Source organism: Seriola aureovittata, chromosome 14 (assembly GCF_021018895.1).
Source record: "Seriola aureovittata isolate HTS-2021-v1 ecotype China chromosome 14, ASM2101889v1, whole genome shotgun sequence".
Classification (NCBI taxonomy): domain Eukaryota; kingdom Metazoa; phylum Chordata; class Actinopteri; order Carangiformes; family Carangidae; genus Seriola; species Seriola aureovittata.
Window position 1 is genome coordinate 5,942,144 of NC_079377.1, and position 24,183 is coordinate 5,966,326.

The 24,183-nt window shown below is 40.3% G+C and overlaps 1 long non-coding RNA gene across 1 annotated transcript; it reads left to right on the forward strand.

Moving 5' to 3' along the window:
- Window positions 1–22,498, forward strand: LOC130181058 (uncharacterized). The gene is made up of 3 exons (XR_008829519.1): window positions 1–100; window positions 13,533–13,626; window positions 21,015–22,498. It is a non-coding gene; the product is annotated as an uncharacterized LOC130181058 (long non-coding RNA).
- The last annotated feature ends 1,685 nt before the right edge of the window (window positions 22,499–24,183 follow it).

Sequence of the window (24,183 nt, forward strand, 5' to 3'; positions counted from 1 at the left end):
GTCAACAGCTTAGGGCAGGCATATGACACGCTGGATAACAGCGCAATGAGCTCCTGTTCCTAGAAGAAGAAGGAATCAGAGTGAGAACTAACTTTACTGAGTAAGTTAAATAAATCCTTAGACATCGTCAGTGTTGCTATGTCATATTTTGTGTGAATTGTACTGTTTTTCAACACATTCAGTAAGTGTCCAGCTGTGTAGAGATAACAGGAGGAAAGGGTGGCAATCCTCAAATGGCTAAAGGATGGCTCATGGAGCTATTATGTTAACAGCTTCAGGTTTGTGTGTGTGTGTGTGTGTGTGTGTGTGTGTGTGTGCATGCGTGTGTGCGTGCGTGCGTGCGTGCGTGCGTGCGTGCTTGCATGCGTACGTGTGTGTGTGTGTGTATGTGAGTGTGTGTTTAGGGAGAGGGGGCATGGTCATGGCTCACTGAGAGTCTTTGAAGAGAGCTGAGAGATTATCGCCAAAATGAGAGTGCTCACAGCTGTGCCTGGCATGGGAGTGTGTGTGTGTGTGTGTGTGTGTGTGTGTGTGTGTGTGTGTGTGTGTGTGTGTGTGTGTGTATGTGTGTGTGTCTGTGTGCGTGCATGTGTGTGCGGGGACTGAGAATGTGTGTCTTTGTGACTCCAGTGTTACGGTGTTATGATTGTGTTTGCATGATTGTATGTTTATTTATGTGGTGTTTCGCCATGTTCTGTATGTGTGAACATGATATGACTCAGAATATCCATAATCAGTCATTCAGACGCATGAAGAGGATAATAGTAACATTCAAAGGCTAGAGCTATTGTGTGTGCAGTTTTTTGTGTGTACATGTACAGAACTTTAATTAAAAACAGATCAGACCACCCTTGAAAACAATCCAAACTAGATAATATCTCTTTTGCTGAATGATATATTCTCCACTGTCACAGTAAACTAAGTACATTAGAATAATGTAAACTGTGTGGAGAGGACTGGAACATTCTTAGTCTGACAGACGAATGTTTATCATAAAGATAACATTTTAAGTCAAGCTTGGTTTGGATGACTGAGAGTTAATAGTTTTGCTCATGAGGAGGCCCAAAGAAGACAAGGCCAAAAAAAAAAAAAAAACCATTAGCAGTGTCCTTAATAGGCAGAAGATGGAAGGAAAGGAGAGATGGAGGATGAGGAAGACAGAGGAGCAAGGGGAGGAAAATGAAGTTGGTGCCTCCTTGCTACAAGTGGAGCTCAGCAAGCCCAGCATGACATAACAAATGAACCTTATCTTTAGAGGATTAGTGTGACCTTTTGGGAAAATTAAGTGGCACAGTGAAATTCATCTGCGTGTCTCATAATGTTTGGCTCTGGAAGCTTGTTTACATAGTGACTACTTGCAGGACTAGCTCTGTCTGGTGAGCTAACTGCTGGAATGCTAACCAGCTGGGACGTGCTAGTGCTAGTCAGTGACAATAATACCTCCCTGGTACTTTGTTCTTTAGATTGTACATCATTTCATTCATTAAAGATTTGTATTGAAAAAGGGGAAAAGCTCTCTGAGCTAATGAACTTCCTAACTCATCTCCTGTCTCATAACTATCTGCAAACCATTTCTCTTTTGTGGAACAATTTGATGAGAGAAAAAGGAATAGTTTAATATTTTGATAAATACGCTTATTTGCTTTCCCTACCAAGAGTGAGATGAGAAGATTGACACCACTCTCATGCCTGTACTGTACTGTAAATATGTAGCTGGAGGCAGCCACTATCTTAGCCTAGCACAGAGACTAGAAGTGAGGGGAAACAGCTATATTTGCTTTGTCCAAAGTTAACAAAGTCAGTAAATATGCAGTAAAGTTCAAGACCCACCATGTTATATCTCGTTTGTTTAATCCAGGCAAAGCTTAAAGGTTAAAATGACAAATTGTGGTTATACAGGGGGTTATATGAGTCTTTGCTGGTGAGTTATAATGTGTCAATTAATATGCTTTTGGGGTGTTTTTTCCCCCTTTAGACACAGTCAGGCTCGCTGTTTCTACTTGCTCACAGTCTTTACGCTTATACTGGGCTAACTACGTCCTTGCTCTAGCTTCATAATTACATTGCACAGACACCAGAATTGTTACCCTCAGCAAGAAAGCACGTAAACATGTTTCCCAAAATGAGGTACTATTCCTTCAGAGTACCATCTGTGCAACTGTATCCCAGCCGATATCTCGCTTTCTGCTAAGACTTGCATACGTCCAACATTTTTCTTTTCTGCTAATCAAACAGCTTGAAGGGACAGCAAGTGGAAATGACCCTAAATATAACTGGACAAATATGTGTGGAGGTCTAATGTGCAAAAAGATAACAACACAGGTAATGTGTTCCATGAAGGTCAGTAAATACTACACCGTTAGTTCTAGGCAGGATATCCCACATGGGGAAAATAAGAAGGGTAATGAAATTTTTCTGTGTGTGTGTGTGTGTGTGTGTGTGTGTGTGTGTGTGTGTGTGTGTGTGTCGGCTGCTGATAAAGACGTTCTACACACTGGCCAGAAGCCCCTCCTTCTGCACTCTGGGTAATGGAAAAAATTATGTTGGAATTCCAGACTGCAAGCAACTATGTGCACTTTGACCCCGATCTCTCTACTGCTTAAATTCGCTCATCTATAAATAGGCAAACCTGGAAACAATCTGGCTTTCTCATGTCTCTTAAGGAGCAGGGATTCAGCCATGTAATGATGTATTAAGAGTCGCCCGACATGAAGTTTTATCTCTAGCTGCATTCAAGAATCAGTCATGTAAAGCTGATGTATGTATCCCAAGAGAGCCAGCTTTGCTAACATGGGAATTTACCAGGGAAAATTGTTTCATTAGTGGAGGGGAGGTCTGTGTGCACTTTTGTGCTGGAGAGTGTGTGCGGATAAAGATTTACATCTGAGTCACTCCTGGGACAATTTATGTCTCTCTGACATATTTCCATCGTTTCAATAAAAAGTTTCCCTACAGTGCTTTTAGATAGTTTGAACAAAACCATATATGTTTACTTGAACCATAGTCTGTAGTACCTGAGGATGTACAGAATCAAAGCCATTCGGCAGCCAATCTGCCAAGTGTGTGGAAACTTGAAACCTCCAGTCCACACACTGTACACAGAGAATGGACATATCAATGAAATCGGAGTTTGAGGAGATTTTTATGGATTTTGAATAAGGTAATCAGACCTCTTTGTTGTAAAACCAGATCAGACACAGCACAGTACTTTGATATGCCTTGTCCAGAGGGGATCTAGACATGTTTTCTGTCTTTTAACAGCAACATTCATACACTATTATATTTTCTGCCATAGGCTATCTGCTTAACATACTGTCTTATCCTTTTGTTCCCCCTTAGTAGCTTTAAGGTTGTCAAAATAATTTCAATCATTTTTTTTTTGTCTTTGTCTTGACATTTGTTCTTCATCAATAAATGGAATTTGCTCAGTTGGAATTATTAATGTTGAACTTAAGTCACATCAAGCTACAGAAAAACCAAACAAGTGATAATTATTTTCTCAGAGCTAAATGATTCTTACACAGAGTGAAGTATTGAATAACCATGTGTGGACACCATTCCATAAAATGGAAATGTTTTAGATGTCTTATGCATTTTTTTAATACAACATTTCCCCAAAAGCCTGACATGTGGTTTCTTTTTGTCAACAGATGGTAGCCATTATAACATTTCAATCCTGATCAATGCTTTGATACCCAAAGCATATTGTGCTTTAAACTTTCTTTAATGAAGCTATTTATAAGTTTTGCTATTGCTACATAGTCAATGTTAACATTAACAGCTGTTTACTTACCAGTCTAGAAGAAATGTGAGCCCAGCATCAAACTTCATTCCTTTTATCTCCAAGAGCTGTCTCTAGCGGTTAAAAGCAACCTTCTTGTTTTGCCTCTATTTCCATCACATCTTTACTTCTACTGAAGTTAGCATGCTAACCAGCTAGTCCTGCTGGACTGTCTGATCATTTTCTGATACGGATTCACTGTAGCATCCAGGCTACCCCGAAGAAGTAGTGCTGCTGAGAGGATGTATTATAACTTCTTCTCTTATAAAAGCAGTGATGACTGAAGCCCTTGGCAAGACTGGTAAGAAAACAGCTGTTAATGCTAATGTTGGCTATGTATAGCAAAACTTACAAATAGCCCCTTTAATCCTATAATTGCCTCCGTGTTTTTCATCGCATTAATTTTAGCTTTCAAATATCAGGCTCTTTGTGTGCTAAATTATTCACTATGACTTCCAACTGCTGTTTAGTGATGGGCAGGTAGTTTTTGATTAATGAAAAATTACAGAAATTCCTTAATTACAAGTAAGGCCTTTTTATTTGTGCTGGATTCATCAGATCGTAACATAAGTGAATGCCCTAAAGTTAAAGGTACTGTCCACCACACAATAATCAAAGGACACGAAGCAGACGCACAGGGCCATGAAAAGTCTATTTTCCCAAGCTGGGGGCATCAGTTAACCCTGTCACATTATTTCAGTTGGGTCAGTTCACAAACTTACCGTTTTCTGCCTGGACTGTACCCTTAAATCTCTGGCATGTTTCTCCACCTCTCTCTTGGCCAGAGTAGCTCCCACTGCGAGGAAGCCTATTTTGGAGCTCCCACAGGGTGCTTTATAATATCGCCCCATACTAATTTATCCTCCCTTACCAATTAATTTGGATCACGTTATTCTACTGGGACGGAGGTCAATTATTTTCTGAAAATGGCTGCTGATGGCCTAAATCATTTTAGTTCAAGGGGGACCGACTGGTGAGACTGTCCCTGCTTCAACTCATTGCTCATACTATTTTCAGAAGATTTCTAATTATGTAACTTATTACATAATTCTATGGAAACGTTATACTTTATACAAGAAAGAAAGAAAGCTTTAAAAGTCAAACCTGAGTTAATAGATGTTTTAGCTTCTTGGGGGCAGTGGAAACAGACTTTAAACACAATAACTGACGTATTATCAGCTTTTAAATGGACACAGATCATAATTAGCATTAATTTGGAGTCCAGATTTCTATCATCACTAATGAAAATTGTGAGAATCTACAAAAACAGTAAATTTACACTGATTATAACGACTTTAAAGCTGCCCAATTCAATTTTCTTTATATTGAAGGTTCTGCAAACAATTGTCACTGCAACTAGATGTTGCGCTAGAGCTCCAGCATCTCAGAACAAAACAAATACTTTGTCAGCTTCCCTATTAACCACACCTCCACCTTCACATTCGCAGGTGGCAACATGTTACAAAGCCCTGTTGTTAGCAACCACTTAACACACAACAATATTTGCTGTACAAATTCATAATATCGTAACAAGTGAGGAAATGCTATAATGCCTATAGCCAGTCACTAATGTATCGTTATGTGGTCATCTAGTTGCTTATGCATTGAGGAGAGGAAAACCAGTTAAGATGGAGCCTTTTAGCAGCTCGTAGGGTTCTCCATCCTGCTAAGGCCAAACCAGTATTGGCTTCATGGTCAGACTGGGAGAGAAATTCAGCCATGGATTATCTGCTAGACTAGGTACATGAATTACACTGACGGAGCCAGTAAAAACTTGAAAAACTTTATGTAAGTTTTGATGGTCCCCTGGCCCAAAGGGATTGGCGCTGGTAGTCCCCATGGCCAGTCCACCTGTGCTTTGGTCTTATCTCTTTATCTGTCAGAGGCCTTTTTAGACGAAAACTTTGTTTCTTCAGTGGAGGAAATTTTTGAAGGTCGGTTTCACCTGAACGTTGTGTACTGCACTGTACGATTTTGCATGTGGGCAGTCCCATGCAACAGGGATGTGACTCGGTTGTCTGCTTAGGACATCGTTACTCCACTATATCTTTACGTAGAAAATAGTTGTTTGCTGCTTTATTATTGTTTAAAATCTTGTTTACAGAACTTGCAACACAGTTCACATTATTACGTATAATGTGAAAAGAATCACTCATAGTGATGAACATACGTAACATTTTGACCTGCAAATGTTTTACTGTATTTCATCTCGTTTTGGTTTTACAGTCTGCAACTTTAATGTTCTGATTCATCCTCACCACTCTCATCAACCTCCTTTCCAGCTGCAGCAGGCAGCTGTTTTCAGTGAAAAAGTTGTTGTTGTTGTTGTTGTTATTGTTGTTGTTGTTGTTCTCTGTAGTGAAGCATTTACCAGCTAGAGAGAAAGACATTTCCTTCAGGAGTTAGAGGAGACCAAAAGTATGAGTAAAAGTATAAATAGTGGACTAACAATCATTGGATGGCCAAAATCACAACTCTAAATCAAAGCTTATTTTGCTCGATGTCTGCTTGATTTGTAAATAGGCAACTGTTCACAAAAAGTCCCTCCGGGATATGGAAAACATGGGGTTCTGTTTGAATTATGCAGGTGCTATGTAGAACAGTGGTTTGCTTTGCAGTACATTTACCTTCACCATAAAAAATGTAAGTGATAGTGTGTCAATGTGTTTACACTCACAGCCTCCAATTGGCCAAAATTTCAGTTAATATAGCTTTAAATGGCAGTTTATCTTTGCCCCCTTTCTTGCATGTTCCCTCTATGACCTCTCTTTGTCCAAAACTTTGAATCACACTTTCCAATGTTGTATGATCCCTTTGGAGTCATGTGTTAAGCCGAATTAAAGCTGATTTCACATTTTAAACCAAACATGTAACTGACCCTCTCTCTTTTTCATTTCAACATGCCCTTCCACACCATAATGATGCCACACACTGATGAGGCACATTAGACCCAAATCTGTTGGTGTTGGCAGCAACATGTAGCAAACAGGATGATTCTTCTAGCATTACTGCCATCTAGAGGGGATACACTGAGCGCACACACACACACACACACACACACACACACACACACACACACAACACACACACACACATACAGTGCCAAGATCAGGGCCACCTCTTCCACCCATTCATTCCACCATTCACTCAAACCATAACTGGCAATATGTCAACCTGCCGACCCCGTGATCCAGACCTCTTGTAATGAGAGGACTGTACTAAATATAAACTAAAGGGATTAGTCCATCTTTTTTTTTTTTTTTTTTTGGTGCTTGTCAAACACAAAGCTCCTGAAGGTGCTGAAAACAGGCCTGTGTGTATCTAGGAAACGGCCGCTGCCAAAATGGGAAACAAACCGCTCTCTGTGCTGCTCTCCAGAGCCTTATGTAAATGTCCCGTCAGAGTGGGGCTTAATTGACATCAACTGGTGGCCCTGGCCAGACTGAAAATGATGAAATTGTTCCATCTTGTGACCAACAGATGTTTGCTTTCAAGATCATAACTGAGCTTCCCTGTCTGACCTGTTTACATAGGTTTTGGCAGTTGAGTAATGTTAGTGTGTAAACTATTTTCCAGAAATGAACGTTTTTGTTGAGTGAACACATGTTGGTGGACAAACTAAATTAGACTGCATGCTGCTCCTTATTACACTCATATTCAAAGATTGAGCTGAGAGTTTAAAATCCTCTTTTTAAGTACAGAATCATGATAATAGAAGAAAGCCACACAAGTAATAATAATAGTGTATGACACATCTGTTCTTGCTTTCTTCCAGGAGATGGCAGTAGAGATCAATGCTATTACAACATGTTTCAGCATTGATCTCATTTCAAAACAGACATTTTCCACAGTGAAAGAGGATGTGAGAAAATAAATGCGTCAGTCCTTGAATTACTGGTATCTGTATGTTAGACAGAAATGACACCTGTAAGACCTATTCAAGGGCACTTCATTTCCTCTTGTACAGGATGTTTGTCTACCTCCTACATGGTTATTATATTTACAGAAGGACATCTGTATGTGTTATTTTCATAGGTTTTTTTTTATCTGCCTGTCCTTGCAAACTTATTTCTTTTCTCTCTCTTAGACTGAAGACCCTGTCATATTTGATATTCTCTAAAGAATACGAATTAACGTTTCCAGCCAATAAAGATTGTAATGCAACACAGCACAACCATCATTGAGGAACAGATAACAGAAGAAGTGTGGGCACATCAAAGAAACAAATACAAACTAAAAATGACAAACTAATAAACTTAAAGAATAAAACTAAAATACAACAAATTCAACAACAGTGGAGCAGGAAATTCCCACAGTGTATGAACTGGAATATTTACTTCCTATTATGTTCCTATTACAGATAAATATCCGTAATTTTTTATTAATATCTGTAAATTTGCCTGCTTGCTCTGCTTGACTACCCGGCATTAGCCACTATCTTTTTTCCATATATACTCACTTATGTGTGACCCCATTATCAGAGGTTTCTTAATTTCTTCTTCTTTGACTGAGTGTGCACTCCTGAGCAAATTAAGATAATGTTGAATTTTTTGTTCTCCTTTTATTCCCCAAAATCACCTTCAAGCTCCTAAAAAGATCAAAAATGTTTCATCTATTAAAACCACTTATTCCTAATTGATGACAGATATTTTAACAAGAGCAGCTCAGTTAAAATATGAATTATGACCCTTATTAAGAATAGATCTGTCCCTTAAGACATTAAAAATGTCATAGAGAAACTATGACACTGTAATATTATGGAAGTAGTAGCTGTAGTTCTGTCAGAACTGTATTGAACAAACAGAGGTAAATGCCTTAAGCACAGAGGGAACATAAATGATAAAAGTGATTAAGGCCCAAAATACTGTAACATTAGTAACCTACTGAAATATAAAGTAAATGAACATCAGTAATTGTAATATTGAGAAACTACACAAGGATGTGTTCATCTCAATGACTGCATGACCCTAGTGGTCAAAATACACATCTTAAAACATAAAAAAACAAACATTTAGTGTTGTGTACAGTAGCACACTTGAACCACGCTACACCAATTGGCTGACTATATTTTGATTGGTTCATCATATTAATAAGCTGCTATTTACACATTGTCAGTTACCTCTAAAGAACCACTGGGTGGCAGTGTCGGACTTACATAGTCTTTATTCATTGAATAATAAAGGACCTTTAGTTGTATTTGTGAAGATGCTCATTCAGTTGAATGCTTGTGCCAGTTGGTGTAGTTGTGATAATTTAGTCATACTACTAATATCTGACCTTGTGATCCTATAATCACACAGATGCACCATCATGTGACTGAGCCAAGTCAACTTCAGTCTTTAATGAATTTGGTTCAGTGTAACTCAAAGAGCTTTTGAGGGTTGTGGCGTCAGTGTTGTGTGAGTCACTGTGGAGGTGTCTGTCTAATGCCCACACTGACCAGAAGCCCATCATCCCGTCCAGATGAGGGGGCACGATAACACCCTGAGTGACAGGTCTGTGGCAGCTGTGTGGTGAGGGAGGTGTCCCCCCACCCCACCCCTCGTCTCTGAGTGTCCATTCACAGAGGGAGGCGTTTGTTACTGTGTGACAGCTGTCACTGCCCCCTCTCGCCCTCACCCCTTCCTCCAGCACAGCTTTCCATTTCATTACCTCTCGCCATAACCTGCTGTCCCCCAGAACCTGAGGCTTGTTAATAAAAGAAGAAATCTCTGCATATAAGGAAAGAATTTTGTGCAGTGATTAAAGTCAATCAGTTTAAGAGTCCTCTGTGGTTCTGAGCAATAAAATGAAGCCTTCTCATTAAAGCTCTTTGTTTGGAGTAAACAAAACTGTGAGCAATAACAGGCTCCGACAAGCCAAAAAAAAAAAAAAAGCAACACCTACAGAAGTTCAACCCTTTTCAAACGGAAATCCACAAAACAAGATGTTACATCACACACACACTTTGATTGACAGATGACATTTGGGGAGTGGAGTGCAAAATGAACCCAGCAATGAGCTCTTAGCAGCAAATATGTGTCAAGAGAAAAGCTGGTGTCGAGAAAACAGGAATAAGCAGACATGGCTCTACTTTACACATCCCTACAGAGGTCTGAGCAATAAACAGACATGTTTTGTTTTGTACATTTTGAAAGCTTTAGTGTTGTTTCTCATTTTTAAGTGGCTTTGGACAAAAGCAACTGCCAAATGAGTAAAAATGTAAGTGTGAATGTTGTAAAGACAACACTTACTGTAGATGAATAAGGAAACTGGACGCCTGAATGATCCAGAGATTTGATGCAAGTCAGCTGCATGTTTAAGACTTGCTTAAGGTACTGTACTGTAGGTTAGCAAGAGACGCCAAACTAACATGCTCATAATGACAATGCTAACATGCTAATATGTTTACCATGAACTTTATTTATCCTGGACGTGAACGTCTCTACCAAATCTTATAATTCAGTGTCTAAGCAGCATTAATGTCTGAACTAAATTTCACACCAATGCATGAAGTAGATGTTGAGAAATTTCACTGGAAAAGTGAAGGAAAACTCTCCAAATTCCTTAGAAATCCTTCCAATAGTTGTTGAGATATTTCAGTCCTTACCGAAAAAGACCAACACTGTCATCCCTACTGCTATGCCACTGGTGTGGCTAATATAAAGATGATTACAGCAAATTATATTTGGTTTTGTCTATTTTCTTATTTCTTCTTTCTTGTGAAATAAGGATTTTTACCGCTTCCGGCCACTAAACTCCTCAGCCCCATTCTTAGGCCATAATCTGTGGTGAGGGATCACACATAGCCTTTGCATAATTTTAGCGAAGAAGGTCAGAAACCACTGCTGTAGGTTTTAGTTGTCCTATCATGTCCACTTTAGACAGTTGTACAGTTAAATACTAAACCTACAAGGAGGTATTAATTATTCCTGAGAACTTATCTGAAGATGGTTCATGGAATAAAGTGGTTCCATGTGTAAGTATGTGATGTGAAGACATTTGCAGAGAAGAAGAGCACTGGTTCTGTTGAGGAAGCACAGATGGGGTTGAGCAGGAAATTTCAAAGAAAGCAGATGTGGCTTTTTATTACAGGATGAGTCATAGACTCATCAGTTCTTCTGCATACATACTGTATAGCAGGGATATATCAGGGTTGTGACAATATTGGCCTTGGCTCTTATTAAAAAATTGAATATTATCCTGTTATAGTCATACATCACCAATGAGAGGACTACAGTGTGACACAGTTGGATCTTGTAACATGAGAGCCAGTTCACTTGGTCTGGACTGGTTTTAATGTTCATATTAATCTAATTGAACATACTGAATAGGGGCACAAATTACTTCTAATATATTTGGCTTTCAGTACCCAACACCTTTGCTGTGAAAACAGTTTAATCTCTGATTTCAAATAAGACGGCAGTGAGACGCTTTTATTAGAGAATAAACATCTCCACCCATGACTGTAAATGCCTTGTGGGATTCCTTCCAGTAAATGTACAATGACTTTCTGAAGGCCACCACAGACAATTCCTGTGTTGTGCTTGTGACTCTATTATGCTGTAAAATGCAGAACAAACAAAACTAATATAATACAGAATAGACTATGAATCACAGCGTGAGTTCCTGTGGTGAAGCTGTATGTGCTAGAAGCTTGACATATTTAATCTATTGGTCTGTTCAAATTTGATTTAGCACAGAGCAAACAAAACTCATGGTGAAGGATAAAAAAAACAAAAAACTTAGCAGGTTTTGATTCATTTTTATTTTTTATTGACAAAGCAGTACAGTATGTTACTGTCAGTCAGATGAGTCACAGATTGAGCCACTAATTCAGGGAGGAGGTTAATCCAATGAAGGTAATGACACAGTCCTTCCTGCACGTCCCACCGTGATTCATGGCCTGCTTTCCACAAAGTCCCTGGCACTGTCACCTTATACCACACACACACACACACACACACACACACACACATACACAACCTCCATGGTGTGTGAGTGATAACTAAATCACCAAAAAATGTACCGTATTTTATGTTATCTAAATGGATTGGATTCCACTCTGGAAAAATGAGCACTGATTCACAACCGTCTGTCAAATATTGCACCTGCATGTGCACAAGAGGTGGAGAAAACACAACTCACAAATGTAGCTTTGCTAATATCAACCAAAAGGATACATCAAGCTTCTTAGCCTGCTTGCATTTGTCAGGATCAAGTTAGTTTGTTAGAAATGTACATGTACTCAACTGAACTTTTATTTGAGAACATTTTAGCCATTTTATTTCCACCCAAAAAAGTATAAACACAACATTAGGATTGTTTGCTTGTTTTTACTGCCCACCAGTAAGCTAACTGTTAGCTTACATTATTAGCAAAATGCCACTTTAGACCTCTTTCCTTATGTTTTTATACTTGTGAGGAACAAGCTAAAATGATCACACAAACACACACAGTGTTAAATTAGCTGTTTCATTTAAAAACAAAACTCACAAAAGCGTAGCTAGTATTTACCAAAAAGCCATATATCAAGGTATTTAACCTGCTTGCATTTGTCAAGGTCAAGCTAGATTGTTAACCTCGCTTATAAGAAATTTACATGAACTTTTATTTGAGAAGATTTTAGCCATTTCATTTCCACTGTTTGGTAGTTTTTATTGCTTGGCAATAAACAAACATTTAGCTTACATTATCTAGTAAATAGATCGCTTTCCTGCAGATTTTAGCATAGGAACGAGCTAAAATAATCACACACACACAAACACACGCAGTGTTAAATTAAACGTTCTTATGTAGGTTTCATTTAAAAACAGATCCACTGATGTGAGAATAGAAACCAAACATGATGCTGTTCTCTTTCAGGAACCATTCCCCTGTTCCAGGATAACAGGCAATAAAAAGCCACAACAAAGGTGCTTATCAGCCAGTCCACTGCTCCTCTACAACACTTCCAATGGATCCATTCCGAACCATGCCAAACCTAAAAGCTAATGGCAACTATATAATGGAAAATATGGGTTTGTGTCTGGATTCATTGCCAGATGACAGCACAGACAGAAGGCATACGTTTAGGCTTGCTTTAGTAACTGGATTCTCTGGATGTTTTTGCTCAGTCAGTATCTCACTTCACTCTTCACTGTGCCTTGATCCTGTAGAACTCCACCCTGCGTGACTCACCGAGCTGCCGTCAAGGTAGTCTGGCTCTGATTCTGTCCAAAAGGTTTCACCACTGTGATTCAAACCTTGAATCACTCCAGCATCATGAGCTCGTGATCTCTGGTGCATATGGTGTGTGCTTGTGACTGAACGTGCATTCACTTACACATTCTTTCTGTATGTGTGTGTATTGTGCCTGTAATGCCAGGGGGCACTACATAAATATTATGTTTCATCTCAGCTGTGGAGGGAAACGTGGACGGTAATAATTTCAGATCTGATATCACATTAAACACAGATTGTGTGAAATTTGATTAGGGGGTAATTAAGTGCTTCTCTGATTAAGGATGAATCACAGATAAATTCATCCTGGGTGATTCATTTAAACATGTGAAGCGCTGTGGATAACAGCTGAGAGGCCTTATTGGATGGCTTCAGCAGAGATACAGTGCAGTGCTCTTTTCTGTCAGTGAAAGCCATTGATTTCTTCCCTGCTGATAACTCTGCGGTGTGTGTGTGTGTGTGTGTGTGTGTGTCTCTCTCTCTCTCTCTCTCTCTCGCTTTGTGTGTGTGTGTGTGTGTGTCTGTGTGTGTGTGTATGTGTGTGTGAAAGTTACTCATCTCTGAGCTGGAGCTGGAGCTGTCGATGAGATGAGCGGAAAACCTGTCAGAGAGAGAGAGGTGGCAGTTAGACACCACCACCAATGGTGAGTGAGGAATGTGTTGCCTCTCTGCGGGATTTCACCATCCCCCTGTGCTGGCATTCAACCACTGCAGCTTCTTAGCTAACACTGTAGGCATGCTATGGAAGCCTCAACAGAGTGGTGGCTGTTGTACGCTAACAAAATAATCATTGTTCTATCTAAGATATCCAGTTTAAATATATCGCATTTCAAGTATCATATTTCATGTACTGGCTGATGAAAATAACACTGACAAAAAACACGGTCAAGTGGAACAGAAGCTAGCTTCTCTAAAGGTGTTGACACCAGTGTTGCACAAGTATTTATACCTTTTTCAAAATACAGTATGTGAGGAGAATGTTTGCAGGGTTTAGGTTGACTATTGGTGTATTGTCATTTTGAGAATTTAAAGGGGCTATTTGTAAGTTTTCTGTGCTGCCAAAGAGATGTAAAACTACATTGGTATGCTTTTTGGTAACCACAAAAATACCTTCTTATGGATTTCAAACTTTCAAATAAAACAAGGGAAAAGTAAAATATGGGACCTTTAAAGGGGCTATTTGTAAGTTGCTGCCAAATGTGGTTTCTATGCTGGTTCTGTCGCCATTGTCTTTATAATACAAGAGGTTATTATATTATACAGTTTAAGGATATGGAAATTTAAATTGGCTCTTGTAATTCCAGTTATGGAATGAAAAGGACCAATTTTAAAGATACTGACAAGCAGATTTTTTTTTACAATTACTGTACAGTTCCTGGTTGTTTTAGTTTTGGAACGAAAAATGGCTCAAGAAAAATTATTATCAGCTTTAATAATCACACAACATGTACCCTGATATCTAATTAACCTTTCCCATGTGTTTGAAGGCTGTAACACCTGGAAAGTAAGAATTACATCTGTAACTGTAAAAGCGATTTGTTGATTTATTTTATTTGTTATGTTTCTGACCAGTGTGTTGTACTTTGTGGAATCACTTCACAGATCTTTTCATCATATCTGATCATCATCCGAAATTACTGTAAACACTTCCTAGAAAGCTCCAGGGGGAGCTGAAACCCCAGAGCGATCTTGATCTGGGGCCCTGAGGCACATAGCAGCAATTACAGTGGAAAAAATTACACTTGTTATCTCAAAAGTACACTTTGCCTTTCCTTTGCCTGAAATCACATGGATGATTCATACAAGTGAGAGAGTCCTTGATGAGGCAGTGATACTGAACCCTCTTTAAAATGCCCATGCACTTCACATGGAGAGACAGTGATAATGACTGTGCAGCTTTGGGTATGAACACACACATTGGCATTTCCTCCCGTCAGGAACACAGTCTGCAATCAAGGCCTCAAACAGTGACTCATGAGGACACATACTGTAGGGACACATGAAGACGGAGAGAATGGGGGGGGAAAAAAAGGAAGAGAAGAAAGAAGCAGAAAGGCAGAACTTGTCATTTGTTCTGCACATCTGTAATTTTTCAGTGTCAGGTGTTACCTCAATGAGAGCATGCAGAGCGTTTCAAAGAGTTTAATCTGGTAATATCAGCGAGCTTTTCCAGCTGTGGGACTGAATATGAAGTGAGTGTTGTGAAATGACCTGAGCAGCTTCTTTTACCCACTGTGGAGAGGGCGGTGGCGTGCAGAAGACTTAGCAAACTGTGGTTATTATTCTCCTCTGGAGCACCATCTGATGCTGATCTGCCATACAAGGCCAAAGAATGTTAAATATGAGGGAGGGCAGGGAGTGTATTAAGCAAGCTCGCTCGCTTTTGCATCTCAGGACGCACACATTTACTTTAACGTGCACGGCCGTGAGCTCGTGTGGAGGCGAACGCGGACATCCACATGTGCACACACACACACAGAATTATTGAAGAATCAACAGTTCCCAGGCCTCAGGAGGTGGAAGCTATGCAAACTCAGCTGCTCTGACTTACAGTAAGCAAGTAAGCTCCTCAGCTTAACCACAACCTGAGTACAGATCTGTTTTCTTTTCTTCCACAGAGCCAGACCCCCAAGCACTGGAGGTAAACTCACTCGTGCTTGTCCCATGTCTTATTATGTGATTTTTATCTACATGAACTATTTGTGCCCGCAACAAGGCCGCAGGCCTCCAGGCCTTCAGGGAAAGCTGTTCATACCAATATAAACACGAACTGACAGAGATGTCGAGGAGAACAGGGAACGCAGAGTCAGGGCTTCTCACCAGCTTTTGTAACAGCAAAGGTTGAGACAGAAATGAGACAGACTGCAATGGAACTGAGCAGAGAATCGCAGAGGCGAAGAAATTTTGCCTTGCACTTTGGTGAACTCTGACATTTACCACAAACCATTTGCAAACTGGTTCGGAGGTAGTGACCTTTGACGAAACCCTGAGAATCAAAAAAAGGAGGAAGTTATCATATTAGCTGTGTCATGCAATCAACTTCTATGTCAATACGTTGTGTAATTCCTTCTGTCCATGAAGAGATCCTCTCCTACAACATTGCTGGCTTCATCTGCTAACATGATGACATTGTGTCATTCAGACGAAGGGGATTGTTACTTTTACAGAATGACATTTGGCACCTGGTGTACTAAAGAGCGAGCAGAGGTAAGAGCAGTGAGTTAGAAGTGAGGAAGAATAGTGTTTTATGTTCTCTGCGTCACTGATGGATTTTTAAACTTATTTGGCCGTTGAAGCTTTAATGACCACCGTGACCCTGAGGGGTGCTCGCCCTCTCTTCTAACAGTGCAGCCACTGATACATTTTCACATAAGCTTTATCATTTAATGTTATTCGATTGCAAAATCAATAGAAAGCACAAGAGCTGCATTTAATCTCTCCCTCTCTTCCGGCATGTTTTTTACTTGTGCTGCTTCTGCTTTTATGTTAATGAGGTTGCACAGTTCAGATGTGTGCCACAAGACCAACAATGATTTGCCATCATTTTAACATAAATGAACATAGACGATTACATGTCTACAATAGGCTTGAGTTAGACTAACTGTGTATCGTTGTAAAGTTACAGTTAAATTCTCTTTCTGTGCTGAACTGAAGCAAAGTGAGCAGTGACACAAAGGGGGGATTTCATATAAAAAGACTGTAGTGTAAAATACCCAGTGAGCTGGCCTCATGCTAGCTTTGCCTGAACCTTGAAACACATTTTAATCTGAAAGAAAAACAGTGTTCTCCATCCAGATGACCATTTTAGATCTGTATCAGAAATGGTCTCCGTCCTTACTATCACACCTGAAAACGCCTGTCACATGACCATTCACCTACACTGGACATGTCCGTGCTGGTGTAAACAGGAAGCAGATTGTCTACTGCAGTCAGAAAACAGTACGGATGAGGAGCAAAGTCAGTCACTCCACTCACTTACATTGTGCTAGAAAGGGATCTCTCAGAGAGTATGAACAGGAGGAAGTTACAGTAACCAAAACCTGTTTCAGTGGGAATGTGCATGTTTTAAGACACACATGAAAAAATGTCAACCTGTCCTTTGACTGTGGAGCAACCTGACTTACTGTCAGGTTAGCAACCAGAAGTGTAAACAGTATGTCACAAAGCTCCTTGCACCTCCTGTTTCCCAAGGTCAGGCAAAAACCTTTGTGCCACTCTCTGACATGACAGGACGCTAACAAAAGCAAAAAATGTCAGATCTGTCAGATCATATATTTTCTTCCTGTTTAGGACACAATTTGATTTGGTGACCCATTGTACTACATGCTAAAACTGGGTTGATCATCCTGCTCTGAGATCCAAATTTGTGTCTGATAAGAAGGACTTCAGATTTACTCTTCACTGCAACTCTGACAAATTCACCAACACTACAACCCATATCAGAATTAAAGATGACACTGATACGAGTGTATAATCCAATTCTAACAAGATCAAAGCAACACTATAAATACATTAACTTGCTTATTTTAGTTGAAGATCAAATCAGCATAAGTATGACCTGATTTAGGAGACTTGGATTATTTGTCACATGGTTTTTTGAGTGTGTTGATGCTGCACCACAAAGGCTGTGGAGTGAACCAGAGGCAAAGATGCATTTTCATACATCAGCATGAAGCAAAACGAACAGGATCATTGCTGCTGCTGGTGGAAGTTTTGGAAGAAAGTAAATTCTGTCAAGTTTCAAACCAACAAGTTCACTCCTTATTCTCTGGCACAAATAAAGGGTTTGATGTTGCAAACAACAGTGCATGGACACTCTGATCTACAGTGGCGATCCTGACTGTGGCCATTTTCATTTTGGCACCTGTAGCCGCCCAGCCTCACCCCATTATCAAAAGGTGCTAATCCACTGGATCCTGCTAACCACACACACACACACACACACACACCCTCTCGCACACACAGTATCCCCTTTTAGCCCCTCCTCCTCCTCTTCCAAGTTAATTAGATTGCAGTCTGTTCAGAGGAGAGATTTTTGGGAACCATTCGGGGCTCCAGTAAGCGCCTGTTGTGGTGCTGCAGTGTTAATAGTCCTGGATTAGTGAGACAATAGAGGTGGTGCTGGGATCAAGCTGTGATGAGGCAGGGTTCACAGATGGGATCAGCATAGCTGTAGGGCCGGGCTGCACACAAACACACACACACACACACACACACACACACGGTAGAGTCAACACAAGTGTGCAAAATCTACATATGTGCAGATATACAACACACAAGAACACATTTACATTTACATTTTAGTTACATCATCGTCATATACACTGTTGGTATCGCATTATCACACTGCAGAGACACACACATTTCAGATTTTATGATCCTTAACACAAACTCCAATCCCTAATCTGAGTGTACGATTCAAAGAGGAGAACATCTGTGTGTGTGTGTGTGTGTGTGTGTGTGTGTTTGACTCCCTGTGTATGTGAGCTGATGATCTTGGAATGTCCTTTTCCATTGTGCCTGATGCTTTTGATGTTGGCACCATGCTGTGGATCAAAATAATAGACAGATAAAGAAGGGCCAGAGCAGCCAGAGGGCAGCAAGCGCAGACTCTGGAGGATGAATTTTGAAAAGCCAAACAGAGAGAGACACCAGCGGATAAGCAAGGCAGTAAATACTGCCGCATGTAAGGAATGTGTGTAGACGGAGTGAATACCAGAGCGATGAGAGATGAAAGATGGTAGGTGGTAGGTGGTATATGACAGGTGACATATTAAGACCTTAACACCCTGATCGCTGCGTGTGCCATGAACCACCCTCCCCCTCTAATGCACACAACACCCTTCCACACATTCCTGGTTATTACGTGTTAACCTGTTACAATGCTGATATAGCTCTCCAGAGAATAATTTGATTGGCACACACACTTGGAAAGAGGTATGGGGGGGAAATTAAATGTCACCCTGTTAATATGTGAATACATAATCAAATGCAGACCTGGGTTAAAATGTATTTACAAATGAGCTTTAGGGCTTTTATCTGCTGAAATTAGCAGCTGAGTTAGTGCTGGCTCATTACAAATGACTACAAATGGTGAGAGTTTGAACTGTTTACAAAAGGACAAGTTTCTCATATTTCTGTTGCTGGCAGCTCATGTAATATGTAAGGGAGGGTCTGACAATCAGTAAAACCAACACAGTGGTAACAGTAACAACATGGTCCTTTCGATTAGCATTTAGCATGTTGTCAAGGACATAATTGTAAGTGATTGAACTAGAGTGCCCTGAAAATGGAATCCAGCTGTGGTAATACTCTTTTGCTCTTTTGGTTCCTTGCGACACAGGAGTTTGGAAACCACAGAGGTGTGGTCGCCTTGATTTTCCTGTTCGAACAAGACACTCGTGTGTTTGCTGTAAATGCAAATGGTGGCCTCGGTTATGTGTTGATTAATTAGGGGAGGGAACAAGTGTCAAGGAAGGGACATTCAAAAGGAGACTGACAGATAATCAGATCACACGATAAAGCTCTCAGTATCACATTAAAAATGAATGCCTTTATAATCTATATTATGTTTAAATATAGCAGCGTTTGGCCGGAACCAATAACAATGTCATATATAGTTAGACCTCTCATACAGGCAGGCTGGTGGCTCTGTATTAATACTTGGAGTGTAAGGCTTTAGATTACAGCCCACAGTTTTACATACTGGCTACCAATAAAATAATTACTAAGTACCTACTGGAAGTTGTATAAAGGGAATAAGGGGATAACAAATTTGCATTTAGGTGGGACTTGGACGATAAATTAGACTACATTTAATTCAATGAATATAGGGTACTGACAGGGGACCAACAGGCTTAGCATATGTTCTTTCACAGTAGTTAGGACCAGAGCCAGACTCTTTGGCACTACTTTCATCTCAGTGTTAATTGTCTCTCACCGGACCCAAAACCTACAACACTGTTGTCTAGTATTATGCCTTCACTGTAGAACAGTGGTTCTCAAACTTTTTCCCATCAAGGATCCTGAACTGATAGAAATTAGACCACGGACTGCCATCTGATACGATATGTATTAGAGACAGTGTTCAGACCCGTGGCCAAAATAGTCATACATTCTGCGCCCACTTTGAGAACCACTGCTTTAGAAACACATGATTATTTTAGTCATGACTATTTTATAGCTACAGCAATAATATCCCAGGCCTAGCCTAATATTTTGTTGCCAAGTAACAACAGTGTATACCATGTTAATGATAACAAGTACATTATGATTAATGATTAAAAGCAATTTCCCAAAGTAATGTCTTGTAACATTATCTTGAATGAATAATATTTTCATTGCAGAACTGGCACCGTTTCCCCCTCTTATCCCTTTTCCTTCTCAGACATTTTAAAAATATTTACATTTTTATTATTTTTCTTAGTCCCTTATTTGCAATTCATATGTCTTCCACCCTTGTGTTTACATACAGTATTTGTCCTGGTATATGTACCCATATGTAATAAATAAATCTACTGTAAAATGGCGGTAATCTAAAGTGTTATTGGGTCTTTAGTTCAAATATGAATCATAATCACCATTGCATCTCAACCTTTATCTTTTTCAGTCTTCTCACATTGTCTTAGAACAAAGCAAGGGATATGTAAAGTGGCCTCAAAGAAACAAATCATGCACAGACAGATTTACAAAGAACATGTAAGGATGACAAACAGAAAGGTTTGACACAGCAAAAAGTTCCGGCTTTTCTGTTTTAGGTTTCAAAAGCCAGAAACAAGCAGAAGAAAGACTGTAATTCTTCCACTTGTTTCTATTCAAGGTCAAACATCATTCGTGCTTTTTAAACATTTAAGATGTATCTAACTATCAATAATCCAGCATGACCTTTATTTAGTTTTATATGCTGCATTCGTCATACATGCAGCTGCCACAACAGGCTGTTATGCCATCATTAGTCAGCCCCTTGTCTACATTATCCTGTCATTTTGTTTCTCACACTGACAGCACAGACTGTCTTCCTTCCTTCCTACAGTCACACTGGCACCCTGGTGCACTGAAACCCTTGAGGATGTGTCGCCTGGCTGAGGTTTCGGCAGAGAACACCAGTACAGTCGAGGGGACAATGGAGGAGGTGGTAAACAGGAGGTTGAGAAAGAGAAGAAAGAGAAGGCCAGATGGGAAGGTACACAGGGCTGAGACAAAGGCCAACTGTTGGTAAATCCATTCGGGGAAAAACAAATAAATCAACGTGATGGGTGCGATTTACCACAGCTTTAAAACTGATTTCATAAAGAGATGCTGAGGAATTGCTCATGATTTCTCCATGTTTTATCTCTATGTGTATGAGTGCCCATCCCCCTTTTAGTCCCTGCAGTGAGAGCAGGCAGGCTGGTGAAGTTGGGGGCAGGGCAACTCTCTCTCGCTCTCTTTCTGTGTCTCTCGAGCCGGCTGACAGCTGCTCGGGGAGGCCTGGGGCTGCTGCTTATGGCTGGGCAGAGCCGCAGCCACATCCTGCAGGATTCAGTGAAGAGCTCATGCGTCCTCACGGTCATGAGCAGCCGCAAACTGGAGCAACCAGAAATAAAGACCGCCTTGACAAAGAAGTCCTAATGTTTACTCAATCTATCCACTTGTGTTAATATTTGAGGAATCCCTGCGTGGCTGCATGGGCTGGAAGAAAGACATGACACACAAACGCACAGTGTTTAAAGGCTTAAAGTCCATCATAACTGACAGCTGCTTCCTGTCAGGGCCCAAACTGTGATTACCCAGGTCGCATGCTTTGACCCTCAGACTGCTGTCAAGCGGTACCGCGCCCTAATCCTTGAGAAATATATGTATAATCTCTTCCTGGAATGGAGTGAGGCAAGTTTGGGAAAGGCTGCATATTTGGCAAGAGATATTCAAAAATTGCATAATGCAGCTATTGTTGAGGAACATCTCAATGCTGTAATATCCTTTAACCAGAATTAGTCCCACTTTGATCGCCAGCACAAATTTCAGTTATTCTTCTCACCTTCAAACCAAAAAAACAAAACAAAACATAACTTATAGAAAATGACCCATATATAAGATATTTATTATACTAATTACATTATAAAGGCAGAAAGGGTGGGAGAGACGAGCTGTTACTGAATGCAAATGAGAGAGTGGAGTGATCAAACCCCAAATGATTAACCTGGATCAATAAAACGACCCAATCTAAAAAGCCTGGCCAGCACACCCGGGTTGTCAATACAGATGACAGGGGTGAGAAATGACTCTGTAGGCATCAAGGACAAAGGAGGAGACGGCTCACTGACACATGGCTCTGCAGACACGCCAAGGCCTGTTTTTTTTTTTTTTTAAGCCACCATGCAGTTTGCCCGGCAACTCCAAGGACAGGTGGAACACGTGAGATAAACAGAGACACGTCAAGCTGGATGGTTTTCTTTTTCTTCATGACTGTAAAGCTAAGATTTCCACTTTGGTAAACAAAGTGGAAACTACATCCTCAGAAGAATGTGTGTGCACGCAATAAAAGTTTTTATATATCGTATCAGTCCAGCTGAAGAGTATGTTGTTTAAAAGCGTTGTTTCTGTAGGGGTCTGGTTATAGAAGCCCATGTCTGCTAGATATGATGATAAGAAAATAAAAAGATAATGATTAATAAATAAAAGATAATAAGTCAAGGTTTTGACTCATATTAAAGTATAATAATGAGTCAAAATTAGTCAAAAGTATGAGATAAAAATCCAAACCAAAACACACGTCAACATCCAGTTATACAGTAATTTGCTGACCTCCAGTTCAACCGATCTGCGTTACCACACCCTCTTGAGTAAGCCCGAGTTTTAGCTAAGTTCCGGAGGACAACCCTATTAACATCCGCATCATGTTACTCCTTACATGGGACCACCCAATGTGCCTAATCTGGGGGAGCAGACATGTTGTCTGAACAATGTCCAGGCAGGTTTGCTTTCTTAGCCTTGACTCTCAGTGCTGTGCCTGTTCCTTGTGAGCATCCCCTCACACAGAGCTCAGACAGGCCAGGCTTCCTCCACAGTTAATTACGGCCACAGCTTGCATGGAGGCATATCATTAGCAGTAATTGCACACAGAATCCCACTGCCATGTGCCTCCCTTTTTTTTGTGTCCCAGATTTACGCTGCACTGATCCATGAAGGACCACTGCACCACTCCACATGATGTGAATGGGAACTCAGAGGTGCATGGTAGGGGAAGGAGTGATGCAACTACAGACCCTCCATGTGTGAGTATGTGTTCACATCTATCTACAGGAGGAAATCAGGGTCTAAGACTGAGACTGGGTTTCGAAGAGGCCACAGGGGAAAGACAGCACATGTGGATGGATGGCAGCTCCATGTCAAGTCCAAGAAATACAAGGATTAACTGAGAGGCAGAGTGTGTTTGTTGTGAAAGCATGTTCATGTGTATGGGTGTGTTTTCATATCAATAGTTGGACAGTTGTTCCCTCCTGCTTGGTTGCGGAACTGGTTGTTACATGCTCAACCATGAACTGTAGATTTTCAAATCCAAATGCAATGAGTCTGTTTCCACAAGGGGAAAACACACTGTAACTTAAAGGTCCCATATTTTACATTTTTCTCTTCTCTGAAACTACTAAATGCTAAAAACGCATTAATGTAACCGCTTTGGGGTCGATTCAGAATGTATAATTGTAATGATACACCAGGTTAGAGCTGAACAGAGAACAATTTATGAATCCATTGAATCGGTATTCAAACAAATGGAATAAGGACCTTGTGAATTGGAATCGAATCGATTTGGGAAATCAGTGGCAATTCCCAGCCCTACTGAAGGTTGGTAAAACTTACCATTGAATGCAAATGGCCATGGTCATTCAGTGCTAATACTAGCCAGTCAAACAGTCACGCTCTTGTCTTTCAAAAAATACAAACTTAAGCCACTGGTCTCTAATATTGATATCTTTGGGAAGGCCATGCAATGATATATTGGTGTCTTCACAAGCTATGTCTTGTAGAATGCTAGCTCAGTGCTGGAATGACTGCTAGGTGTTGTGTTATTAATAAAGTTAAAACAACAACAACAAAATTGCTGGGCCCATAGCTGAGAGCAGTGATTGTGTAGTTGTGACATCACAAAGTTACAGAAGTCCTGACAACTTATTTTAAGGCTCAGTTTCTGAATACAGGCTGTGTACATTTCCCTATGGACT